This window comes from Globicephala melas, chromosome 15, assembly GCF_963455315.2.
Source record: "Globicephala melas chromosome 15, mGloMel1.2, whole genome shotgun sequence".
Classification (NCBI taxonomy): domain Eukaryota; kingdom Metazoa; phylum Chordata; class Mammalia; order Artiodactyla; family Delphinidae; genus Globicephala; species Globicephala melas.
The window spans coordinates 19,697,838-19,711,510 of record NC_083328.1 but is presented as its reverse complement, the minus strand read 5'-3'; the positions used below and the strand labels follow the sequence as shown (position 1 = coordinate 19,711,510).

At 46.0% G+C, this 13,673-nt stretch overlaps 1 protein-coding gene and 1 long non-coding RNA gene across 3 annotated transcripts in view; one reads left to right on the top strand and one right to left on the bottom strand.

Annotated features, from left to right (window-relative positions):
* The window catches only part of CACNG3 (calcium voltage-gated channel auxiliary subunit gamma 3), an 81,631-nt gene that overhangs the window by 56,342 nt on the left and 11,616 nt on the right, over positions 1-13,673 (top strand). The window lies entirely within an intron of this gene.
* The window catches only part of LOC115861369 (uncharacterized), a 94,858-nt gene continuing 92,679 nt past the window's right edge, over positions 11,495-13,673 (bottom strand). Inside the window, exon 4 of the long non-coding RNA XR_009559101.1 lies at positions 11,495-11,762. This is a non-coding gene — a long non-coding RNA (uncharacterized lncRNA). The remainder of the gene's footprint in view (positions 11,763-13,673) is intronic.

Here is a 13,673-nt window from a genome sequence, read left to right as displayed (position 1 = left end):
TTCTCTGCTTTTCTAAAATATATTTGTATCCACCTCTGATAACTCCAGATGCTCCCCTGGGGGTAGGTGGGGGCATCCCTACCCCATCTCTCTCTCTCTCTCTCTCTCTCTCTCTCTCTCTCTCTCTCACACACACACACACACACACACCTGCCCTTAGACTCATCCCACCTAGAGATGCCCCCTGCCTCACCCCCATCATACTGCAACTCAGAAGGACTCTGGTGGGTGAATGGGCAGTGAGAATGGGGGATTTGGAGGAAGAGGCCCCACATTCTTTCTCCTGCCCAGACAGGCAAGAGGCCTGGAGGGCACCTCAGATTCAGGGGAGAAACGATGACGTCCGCACAGGTTACAGGGAGGCAGCCAGGCTCTGTATCTTGCAGAACTAAATCCCAGGATGGTGTTTGCTCGAAACGCCAGAACTATTCCTGGATGTCAGGTGCAGTTAATGGTTGCCATGGCCACCACCCATGCTTAATGAATAGAAAAGAGTTAAAGATGCTGGATAAATGTCAGGGCCCAGGATGGATTTGCTTGGGAGCAAATCTGTTTGTGTGGGCAGAGCTGCCCAGTGAAGGTTGAAATGAGCAGTCCAAGGTAGCTGGAAACAGATACAGGAGACTCTCTCTCCCCCTTCTCAGGTTAGTGGAGTCAGAATGGCACAAAATTTCGAAAGTGTGGCTTTCTATCTGGACAGTTTCAACATAGACTCCAGGGTTGTGGGTTTGATCCTGCAACATGTTCACAGAGATTGCAGTGGGGCAGAAACTGAGCCCAGGTCCCTCACGATTTAAAAGATGTCACTTTACAAAAAACAAAACTTTTCTGGATTTTTTTTTTAATGAAGAAAGTGCCAAATTAGGGTTGAAAAAACAACCTTTTGTAAAGACGATGTCAAGAAAATGAGAAGATAAGCCACAGGCTGGGAGAAAATATCTGCCAAAGATACATGTGATAAATGGCTGTTACCCAAAATATATAAAGAACTCTTAAAAACCAACAATAAGAAAACAAAGAACCTGGTTTTAAAATGGGCCAAAGACCAAAACAGACATGTCATCAAAGAAGATATACGGATGGCAAATAAGCATATGAAAATATGCTCCACATCACATGTCTTCAGGCAAATTCAAATTAAAACAATGAGATACTACAAGTACCTATTAGAACGGCCAAAATCCAGAACGCTGACAACACCAAATGCTGGCGAGGATGTGAAGCAGCAGGAACTCTCATGCATTTCTGGTGGGAATGCAAAATGGAACAGCCACTTTGGAGGATGCTTTGGTATATGTGTACCTGTGCTGCACTTGGAGTAAAACCAGGCCCTCAGAGTAAAGCCCATCTGACCTCCTCTCATCTCTCCTGTCCCACCTTGTCCTACTCACACCCCTCCCTCTCACCGTACTCTGGATCACACACCTTGGTATTTACCCAAATACTCCTTGGTATTTATATCTACACAACAGCCTACACATGGATATTTATAGCAACTATATTCACAATTGCCAAGATCTGGAAGCAGCCAAGATGTCCTTCAGTAGGTGAGTGGATAAATAAACTGTAGCAAATCCAATGGAATATTATTCAGTGCTAAAAAAAATGAGCTATGAAGCCATGAAAAGACATGGAGGACTCTTAAATGCGTTTTACTAAGTGAAAGAAGCTAATCTCAAAAGGCCACATACTGTGTGATTCCAACTATATGACATTCTGGGAAAGGCAAAACTACGGAGACAGTAAAAGGAACAGTGATTGCCAGGGGTTCCGTGGAGGGATGGATGAATAGGTGAAGCACAGAGGATATTTTTAAGGCGTGAAACTACTCTGTGTGATACTATCATGATGGATACATATTGTTACATGTTTGTCCAAACCCATGGAATATACAACACCAAGAATGAACCATAATGTAAACTATGGATTTGAGTGATAACCGTGTATCAATGTAAGTTCATCAGTTATAACAAAGGTACCACTCTGGTGGGGAGGCAGATAATGGGGACGCTACGCATGTGTCGGGGGAGGAGGATATGGGAAATCTCTGGACCATCCCTTCAATTTTGCTGTGAACCTAAAACTGCTCTTAAAAGTAAAGTCTATTAAAAAATAACAATAACCTTTTGAACCCCATACCTCCACCTGTTATAGTGTAAGTGTGCCATTTACACGGTGCTTACAGAAGTTAAAGAACAAATGAAGGGGTCCAGTAACGAGGAGTAGATTCCAAGTCACACAATGAATGTCCCTCAGGTCTGTCAGTGTGTCTCTGTGACCATGTGTGGCGCTGCCTTTGGGAACTGCTAGCGCCTGGGAATGTGAAGGCCAAGTCCAAAGAATGGGCTGCTCTGAGCTCACAGCCGGGGGCAGGGACTCAGGACTGTGTGATGCTCACTAGTTGAGGAAAAGTCTTGTATGGCCTCAACCTCAATCTTCTAAGAGGGAATCGCTCTCCACAAACCCTCCAAAACCCTGTCTGGACCTGTTCCCCAGCCAGGGTCTCACATACCCACAGAGGCCGAGTCGTCTGTGTGTGTGACCCTGACCACGTGTCCATCTGGCTGCAGAATGTGGCTCTCAGACTCCGGTGCTCATCAGAATCCTGGAGGAGCTTGCTAAAAAGAAGTTTCTCAGACTCTCCCTAAATCACTAAGTCATGTGGGGGGCCGATAAATGTGCTTTTTTTCCTAAGAGCCCAGGTGATTCTTATGCAGGTGGGTCCAACGTTTCCAGGCACCTCTGGAGGAAAAATGTCACCATTTACAAGCAGCAGAGATGAGGGGGCCGCAGCCTTCTCCGCAGAGCCCCTGCCATGGCCACGGCTACCTGTGTGGTCTGGATGGGCTCTCGATTCCTGCCGATGCTTGCCGAGGCAGGATTAAGATGATTTTTAGAAGCACTAAAATGATTATGGTGGCCACCCCACCCTCATAGATAATCTGATACTAAAATAATAATACTAAGCTATTACATAAGAAAGATCAACGCACTTCTGGAGTTTCTTCTGTGCTATTTTAATGATCTTTTGTAAAAGTCAAATATCAATTAATTTCCAATTCTCTTTTTTTTTCTCTCTCTCTGTACCCCTGCTTTCCTGGTACCCCAAACACATGGCTTATTCTGCATAGTTGGTTAATCCTACACCAGCGCCTGTGAAGTTCCAGGTGCCAGGCTGTGTGCCAGGCTGCAAAGGGGATCTAGAACACAGAACCGGATAGAACTGCCGTCCTGGCTAGGATGGGCCGGGCTGTCGGCTCTGTGATCCAGGACCGGCTAGGACCTGGGCTTTGGGCTAGGCTGGTGTTCCAGTTGGGCCTGCAATCAACCAAATAATTAAGCACCAGGGAAAGATTTTACCCCAAACCGAGCAGAGGGGCTGATGAAGCAAAATGCCCAACACCAGGCTCTTCAAAATAAATCAGGCCTAGAACTGGGTGCAGAGAAGGACAGGTAGCACCCACAGTGCCCTGCTCTGAGCTCCACTTCCTGCACTTGGTTCTAAGGCAGGACGCTCTCGCGATGGAGCATCTCTCTCTGGGTGGATGTGGCTGGACTCTGGCTGGACCGCCGTTCCTCCGCCATCGGCAGTTACTTCTTCAGAAGGTTCAGGATGGCTTTCAGTGATTCCTCTGAAGATGCTCTTCCCTTCCTGCTCCTTTGCAAGCCCCTGCCATCTTCGAAGAGATCTTCTAAAACTATAAATCAGATTGTGTTTCTCACGTGTGTAAAGCCCTCCAAAAGCATGGACCACACGCCTTTCCAGCTTCCAGCCCTGGCCTGGAAGGGGCTCCATCGTCTGGCTCCTTCGTGGAACTGGTCTTATCCTGCCTCCCCCTCACTCACTCTGCTCCCTGCACTCCCCTTGGTTCCAGAAACACACTAAGTATTATCTTTCCCTGGGGCCTTTGCACTTGTGGTGCCCTCTTCCTAGAAAGTTCTTCCCTCAAATCTTCCCTTGAGTGGCTTCATCTTGTCACTCGGGTCACCTTCTCAGAGAGGCCTTCCCTGTCCACCCAATCTCACAATTTCCCCCCACTGCCCCCAGGTCACTCTCTCTCTCTCTGGGGTTTATTATTTTCATGGCATTTATCACTATTTGAAATTACCTCTTCCTTTTTACAGAAACCTTTGTTTTGTTCATTTATTTGTTCACTTTCGGTCTCTCCCCCACTAGCATGTAACAGCCTTGAGATCCAGAACCTACACTGTTTCATTCACTGATGAATCCGACGTGCCCAGGACACTGCTTAATGCAAAGCAGGCACCCCAGTAGACATCTGTTGAACAAGACTGAATTCAGGATGTGCACTGACAGCAGTTCAGGAACCTCAGAAGAGGATGTTTATTTCTCCTTACCTCACTCACTCCAGTGGTGCTCTTATTAGGAGCCGTGGGCCCTAATTGCTGAAACCCCAAGTGCTTCGTCTTGCTCAGAGAGACCAAGTTTAGTTCAGGGTCCTCATTATCCGTGAATTCATTATCCAAATCCCTGCACACGTGCGGTTGCACAGACAAGCCAGCAAGCTCCATCTTAATGTGAATATGTGATTCATCACCTGACCATTTATAAAGCCAGTCTCTACTCAAACACACCTCCAACCCCACCCCACCCCCGTTTAATACCCTACAATTCACGGTCTTTGCCAGGCAGCCTCTCTCTGATTGCCAGCTCTTGTCAGCATGTGACCATACAATGCAAATAGGAGGCAGAAATGATTGCAAAGTGAGATTGCGTATCTCGCAAAATGCACAGGACTTCATGAGATGGATGTGAGGGGCGCTGAAGATCTGCTGGCGTGGTGTGACATGCCAGCCATGGGCGGCCGAGAGCTTGGCAGAGGGACACTGGTTAACAATGCGAGAAGAGCAAACCGACAAGAGTGATGATGTGATAGGCGCATCCGGTGATTTGAATGTTAAAGGATTAAGAGAAGCCCTTGAGAAAATGATGACATGCTCAAATATTTTTTGCAGAAATGACGCACTTTATGATCCTGCTCTGAAAGTCAGACTTTATAATCCAGCTGGGAAAGTGAAAGATTTCACATTGGACCATCATGTGATTTTATCAGACAAAGGATGCCCCCTCCCACCCAAAATCCACATAACTTACTTTTTGGTTCACCCTAGTGCATAGTAAGAAAAGATAAGACAAAATAAACATATTCTCATAAATGATCTTTTCATTTTCAAGATAAAGCTGGAAGTACATCTTTGAACTTTATTATTTGCTATGAAATAATGGTCCCTATTTTTGAGGGAACTCCCCTAAAGGCTGTGGGTCTCAACCTTAGCTGAACAGTTAGACTCATCTGGGGAGCTCTGCAAACTCCAGATGCCCTGACTAATTAGTAAGAATCTCCAGGGATAGAACAGAGCATCGGTATTTTCCTACTGTGTCCCCAGCCCCCGTAATTCCCATTTGCAGCCCATGTTGAGAACCACCGTTTTAAGGTAACTTATGCTCTGTAATAAAGAGGATATTTAACACCAGGAAACCAAACATTCTTACAATCAGGTGGTGACTTTTGCTTTCTTAACACAAGTACGTCCAGGGCACAAACAAACTTGATGTTTGTTCTTCTTTCCTGATTTCTCAAGGCGGATTCACCACAATGGGGACTTAAAAGACCTGTATCGCTGGACCCAGAGCCCTGGTCTCCAGTGAGCCTTGGTTTTGATTCTGAGCTGGATTTCAGGGGCCTGGCATTTCAGCTGGACTCGTGGCTGAGATGAGGCCAAGCTCTGGGCACTGGTTTGGCTGTGTTTCTGGGCTGGACCAGGTTCTGGGCACTGATGCTGGGCTCGGTGGGCTGGTTAGGAGGATCCACCCTCACTCTGAGCACATGGTAACGGTCCAGAACTGCTCAGAAGTGATCCTTTGTCAGGTTGGGTGGTGCCACAGCCACCCAGTTGTGCCCAGGATGGTCAATGTGGGCTACTCACCGCCCATGGGAGGTGGATGGGGCTCCGCCTGAAGACCACTGAGAGGCTCTGCCAATGGGATCTCCTCCCATCAGAGGAGGGACATCCTGGGGACAGCTGCTCCCCATTCAGGGTCTCCCTTCAGGACCGCAAACTTGAAAAGGTTGGGCCTTGGATGGCTCTCTCATTTCCCCAGGTCTTTCTGCTCTGGGTCTAGTATTTCCTGACTTGAGGCCCAAACCCGTAAAGGCAGAGCTGTCTTTAGCTGACCCAGAAAAGCTCTGTCTGGCCCTCGCCCAAACTTGGTACAGCAGGTGCTCTAGGCCTATTCCTGCTGGGGTGCGCCAGCTCCTCAGGCTGCCTGCCTGGCCCAGCCCTGTATGGGTGCACATGCACACGCACACACACACACGTCTACCCATGTGTAGATATGTCCATGTGAGGGTGGCAGGGAGGAGACACGATCTCCAGCTTCCCCCTGGCTTCCTCTCCCCCCACGCCCGAAACAGAGTTCGCAAATAACATTAAGAGCTGTCCCTGTTAACCCTCTTCTTGGTGCCCAGCGCTGTGTTAGTGCCACTTAGGGGATTTTGCTAAGATCTCAGGCTCTGAGGTTAGACAGACCTTAGTTTTAGGCCTCAGTTTCCCCATCTAGAAATGGATTGACTGAATTAACACACACACACACAATACTTACCATCGCTCTAAAGCACTTGACAAATATTAACTCTTCTAATCCTCATTAAACCCCACAGGGTTTCCCAGGTGGCGCAGTGGTTGAGAGTCCGCCTGCCGATGCAGGGGACACGGGTTCGTGGCCCGGTCCGGGAAGATCCCACATGCCACGGAGTGGCTGGGCCCGTGAGCCATGGCCGCTGAGCCTGCACATCCGGAGCCTGTGCTCCGCAACGGGAGAGGCCACAACAGTGAGAGGCCCGCGTACCGCCAAAAAAAAAAAAAAAAATCCACGAGCTACATACCGTTAGTAGTCTCCGTTTACAGATAAGGAAACTGAGACACACATAAGTTAAGTAACTTGTAGCTAATACGCGGCACAGCTGGCACTCACATGCAGGCAGTCTGGCTCCAGAATCCTTACTCCTCACCCCAGCCTACGACCAGTAGGAGTGCCTGCTCCACGGGGTGGTAAGCAGTACCCAGAGATCCCTTAACCCAGTGCCTGGCCCAGAGTACATCTAAACAAACAGCAGATAATGTACCTACTTCTTGGAGAAATCCTAACATCTGCAGATTACTGATATTTTAACAGATGAGGAGACAAAGGCTCAAGCGAATGAATAACTCACCCAAGGTCGCCCAACTAGTGAGTTAGTAAGTGGTGGAATAGAGATTCGAACTCAGGCCTGAGGGCTCCAAGCTTTGCTCCTACCACTGCACCATACGACCTCTCTCCAGGTCAAATAGGTACATGCTGAAGAGGGGGCAGGCTCTGTTTTTCCAGATTGCAAGAATCTGACTTGTTTGTAAAAATTCACAGCAAAACAGCCTAATCCGCCATTTCCCAGGATCAGGCTGGGTGCCCGCAGTACTCGGATCTGAAAGGAAATACTCAGGATGGAGACTGAGCCACGGAACGTGGAAGCACCACCTTCCCTGGAGATACGGAACAAGGGCTTTAACAGTTAGAAACAAAAATGTCCTATTTTAGGGGCTCCCTCCCCACCCTGGCTTCCTCCCTTGCATGTCTGGAAGCCACTCAGGACCACATAGGTCCTTTAGGTTACCCTGATCCTAAGGAAGAGATGGAGTTGACTTTGGTCCTTGTGCAACCCAACCTCCTAGACATTCCAGAGACCTCAGTGCTGAAGGGACAGCTAGAAGGGCAGCTGAGGGACCCGGTAACGCCACCAAAATAGGCCCTCTTCCACCCACTGGCCTCCCTTCTGTCCCCCAAACTAACCAAGCTCATTCCCAACTCCAGAGCCTGTGTGCTTGCAGTGTCCTTGGCCTAGAAAGCTCTTTCCCTGGCTGTTCACACAACTGACTCTTTCTTTTTATCATGTCTGAGCTCACCTGTCCCCCTGAACCATCTTGCCGCAAATTGCCCACCATCTCCCCCACCCAATGCACAGTCACCATCACATCATCTTCTGGGCTTCCTTCAGAGCACAGTTATCTTGTTCTTTTATTGACTATATAGACTCTCTTTTCCAGTGAGAATGTAAATTCTGAGGACCAGAATCTTCTCTGTCTTGGCCACTAGTCAATTCCTGGGACTTAAAACAACTCTGGTACACTGTGGGTGTCTGATAAATTTGGGAGAAGGGTGGAAGGAAGGAAGGAAGGAAGGAGGAGAAAAAGTTTGAATCAATCAATCTTCACAGCCCAGTTCTCATATCTGCCCTACCCCAGGTACCCATCACCTGTCACCAGTGACCACTGGATCTGTCCCCCAGACCAACCACCACTGATCCTCTGAAAGCCCCGAACTACTACCCCCCCCTCCAGATGGGGACTCACTCACCCCCATCACCTCACTCACTCCCTCTCATCACCTCATACACTATTCCACTCTGCCTGAAGGCACACACTCTGATTAACTTTTAATTAACCTTCAGATCTCAGCTTAGACATGATTTTATTCAACATTCAGTTAACAAAAATCACTCTACGAAGTTATCAAGTGAGAGAATTTTTGGTGATGAGGGAAGTGCTGTTACTTTAATCTTATGCCATTCTGTATATACTGTTTGAAATTTCTAACTACATACATATATTCTTTTAATTTAACAGGAATTATCTGAATACGGGATAATGGACTGTTTCTTATTTTCCTTGTAATATTTCTCTTCTTTGAAAAAATATCCTAATAAATGTTCCTTTTAAATGTCAGTGCCACAATGACTTAATTATTACAGCTTTATTGTATGGTTTAATGTCTTAGAAGAAGCCAACTTCTTGAGTTCTTTCATTCATTCTACTATTTTTTCCCTAGCAAATTGCCTCCAGCTTCCCAAATAGACTATTCTATCACCTGGAAAAATGATAACTTTACCGTATTTTTTTTCTATTGCGTATAACTCTTAATTTTGTTTTATTTCTTCTTGCACTGGAGCTTGTAGAATCATGGTACATCATAGAGGCAATAGTGGGTATTCATATCTCATTCTTGATTGTAATGGGACTATTTCTAGGGTTTGACCTTTGAGAAGGATTGTTGGTTTAAAGGAGGAGCCTTCCTCATAGGAAGGAAGAATCCTTCCATTGTCTGAGCCAGAGAAGAACCGTCAGCACAATCTTCCCTGCCCAGGATTTTGTCCTTCTCTGCCCAGTTTGTTGTCACCCCATAGCCAGTCTCTGTAATTACACCTCAACACTTTGGGAAATCTCTCCTGGCTCTACCTGCCGTTCCAAACCTCTTCCTGGGGTCCTGGAGTCTGTGGATTCTCACAGCCTAGCTCTTCTATGTGCTCTACTGTGGGTTCCCATCACCTCTCACCAGTCACCACTGGATCTGTCCCTCAGACCAACCTCCACTGATCCTTCTCCTGGTTTACCACGTTCCTGGTTTCTGCTCCTCTCTGCCCCAGTGCCTTAGCCTCAACTCTGCTAGGACGGTGCTTATCTCTGTATCCTAACGTCATCCTTGCAGGGTACCTGTTTTCAGCATCTCTTTTGGCTCCAGCCTCTGCAGTTCATGGGCAAGTCCAATCCCATCCTTTTTTTCTTAGATTTACTGATGTGGGGAAGTACTGATGAGAAAATGTAAGTAAAAAGAAGACCAGCAAGATCCTGATTTTATAAAACAATGTGTGTGTGGAAGCCTGGGGGTAGGGGGAGCAGTGGGGGATGTGAGGGGAGCCTGGAAGGAAACATACAGAAATGCTAAATAGTGGTTATTTCTGGGAGCTGGCAATATGCTACTTATATGAATGGCCAAGTTCACTTTTTGATGAGTGTATGACTTGTGCCAGCAGCTTCATTTTCAGTGTGGAGTCTTCCTCAGGGAAAGTCTTGATTCCCTTTCCTTTTTTTTTTTTTTTTTTTGCGGTACGCGGGCCTCTCACTGTTGTGGCCTCTCCCGTTGCGGAGCACAGGTTCCGGACACGCAGGCTCAGCGGCCATGGCTCACGGGCCCAGCCGCTCCGTGGCATGTGGGATCTTCCCGGACCGGGGCACGAACCCGCGTCCCCTGCATCGGCAAGCGAACTCTCAACCACTGCACCACCAGCGAAGCCCTCCCTTTCCTTTTATATTGCTTTTTAAAATCTCACCATGGCACCAATGTGTCTCTTCTGGTCCTAAAATACCTACCAACACCAATGGTAGGAATAGCTATAATTTATTGAGTTCTTACCACGTGCCAGGAACTGTACTAAGTGCCTTACGTCATTACCTGATTTTAACAGAGTTCTGTGGAAACTGCTGAGTACAGCACCAGGTGCTGTAACTACTATTACAGCTTCAATTAATTCTCATGACAACCGCATGAAGTTATTATTGTTATTATCTTTATTCTGGAGAAGAAGAAGAAACTGAGGTTTGGAGAGGTCATTTTCCATAGGTTCCTCAAGTGACATAGGGCCTGGGGAGGTGGGGGCAACTGTGGCCAACTAGAGAGCTGGCACCCAGTCCAAAGCGGGGGGCTGCTGAGGCCCGGCTGCTAGGGATTGTTTTCCCATGGAAATGTGGGACAGAGAGCCCCATTTTTCAAGAGAAGCTGCAAGTCAGCATTCATGTGACATACCCTGAATTTTAAATTGCAGCAGCATATTTAATTTTTAAAAAATACAATAAAATGCTACAAGTAAAAAACAGAACAAAACAAATACACTAAACAAACCATTCTGCAACCCAGATTCGCCATAGACGAGTATTATCTGCTTTAGAATCACCAGCTTGGAGTACGTCCTCCAGTCCCAAGAAGGCCCAAGTTCCTGTTTGCTTTCCACTTTTGCCCTCCCAGAGTTTGTGCTACTTCCCAGGACTGAAATCTCCAGGACCGTGATCAGCAAAATTTTCCTTAGCCAGAGGGTCAACGTTTTTGGCTTTGCCGTCTCTGCCACAACTACTCAGCTCTGCCATTTGGCACGAAAACCATAAACAAATGGGCATGGTTGTGTTTCAATACAATTTTATTTATAGACACTGAAAGTTGAATTTCATGTATTTTTTTACTTGTCATGAAACAGTATTCTTCTTTTGATTTTTTTCTAATCATCTACATAGGCAAAAACCAGCCTTAGCTTGTGGGCTATATAAAACAGGTGGTGGGACACTTTAGACCATTTAAAATTCGTGACTGTTTCTCCAGGAGCTACTGGTGTTTGCTGGCTCCACCTCCTAGTTTCAGGCTGCCTTAAGCCACCTTAGGTAAGGCCCATTTCACAAGCAGATGTGAGCACGTGTGTAGTTCCTTATCCCCACGTGGTTCTGACTGGTCTGTTTCAGTAGCTTTCACATTTAATCTTCAGCTGAACATTTCCTTCCTATGAAATCTTTCGTGGAGAATGTAAAACAGCTAATGATAGGTGGTCCCACAACCACCATCCTTGTCCTGCTCCGTGGCCCCTGATGCACATCATGGAAAAAGCACGGTGGATGGAAAAACCAACTGGTCCCGTTCATAGCAGTGGATGGACCGTGAAATTATCATAAAGCCATCTGGCAAAGGATCTTGCTTACAACTCTAAAATGTGTTGAAGAGAGTGCAATTCACAGTAGTGGCTATGAACTTGGCTTTGGAGTCTGGAAGACTTACCCTTGAGTGTGCCACTTATAGCTGTGTCCTTGCAGAAATCACTTACTTCAGATTTCCTCATCTGTAAAATAGGGCTCATCATACCAGGTACCTCCCCAGGCTGTCTTGAGAGCTAGAGAGGATAAAACACGTAAAGTGTTTAGAATGGCATGTGGTAGATGGTAAGTGCTTCACGTATGTGACTTATTCTGATTTGTTACCCAGCCAGCTGGAAGGCGATGGGGCTTAAAAGCAAACAGGAATCTGTGAATGAAACTCTAAAATCCAAACAAGAAAAATGAAGGCCTTCTTTCAATATTAGGGAAGGAGTTCTGAGTTTGTTTTTCTTCCAAGAATTTCCTTGAGTCTTCAAGCCTTCTCTCCAAGACCCCGCCCTCTTGGTTCTGAGTCCATTCTTTGCCTGGTAAGCAGAGAATCAGAACCAAGAGGATGGGCTCATATCATATCATTTATTGTGAAATGCCTCTGGTTTGGAGCCTGTTTATAGTATGTGTTAAATACACAGCACTCTTTAAGAGATGGAAGCAACCTAAATGTCCATTGACAGAAGAATGGATGAAGAGGATGCGAGATACGCACACACACACACACTTACACACACAATGGAATATTACTCAGCCATAAAAAAGAATGAAATAATGCCATTTGCAGCAACATGGATGAACCTAGAGATTATCATACTAAGTGAAGTAAGTTAGAAAGAGAAAGACAAATACCATATAATATCACTTATATGTGGAATCTAAGATATGACATAAGTGAACTTCCACAAAACAGAAACAGACTCACAGAACAGACTTGTGGTTGCCAGGGGTGGTGCGGGGGGCAGTATGGGAGGGATGGAGTGGGAGTTTGGGATTAGCGGATGCAAACTATTATATACAGAATGAATAAACAACAAGGTCCTAGTGTATAGCACAGGGAACTATATTCAATATCCTGTAATAAACCATAATAGAAAAGAATATGAAAAATTATGTATATATATGTATAACTGAATCATGTTGCTGTACAGCAGAAACTAACACAACATTGTAAATCAACTATGCTTCAATAAAATAAATTTTAAAAACTACATGGCACTCATTATTATGAGTTAATAATAGGCATAATAATAACGGCTACCTTCATATTGTAATGGTAAAGCCCATTCAAATATTGATTCTTCCCTTCACCAGCTGTGACAACTCTCTTTCCTCTGTGATCCTGCGTTGTCTTATCATCAAATATCAGTGTGAATAGTCCCTATCTCCTAAGGCAGTGGATGAGAGTAAATGAGAGAAGAATGTAGGTTTCAGCTCTGTGCCTAGCCCGCTAGAAGCACTTAAAAAGTGCTGGCCATTATCATGAAGTCCCTAGAGCTTTGCGAAAATTATCTCATCTTCATATATGGCCTTATTTAATTCTTATAGTAATTGCTCTAAAATATAAGCCCAGCTACGTGTGAACATAAACCTTGTCCACTGTCCACGACACCACCTTGCCCCTCACTTCCAGGCCGTCTCTGCCGGCAGCGACAAGAACAATAAGGCATAATTTCATGCTGTGTTGTGGTGAGAGGTTCTGAAATTGTTTGTCATTTATGAGAACTGGCAGAGCCATTAGCTGCCCCAGAGATTGGTTAATTGGCTAGTTAACAAACACCCACAACAAGTTAAGTCAGGCTGATGTCAAAGAAAGAAAAGGAAAGAAAATGCTGACAGTTTCCCCAGGGTGCACCTGCGCAATTCTGTGCCCCCTGAAGGAGTGAGCCACACCGCAGAGCACAGCAAGCTGTGGTCCTGGGCGAGGGGAGGGGGGAAGGGGGCGGTCCTGTGTCAGATATGAGCATTATCCAATCAGGGAGAGTGGGTTACTCCAGAATCCATGCCTGGAATCCACACCAAGGAGTCAGCAGACCTTGATTGGAATTTTGGCTCTACTAGTTACCCGTATGACTTCAAGCAAAATTCTATGGCCAGCTGCCTCATCTGTAAAATGGGAAGATAAATTTATATATATATATATATAATATATATATATA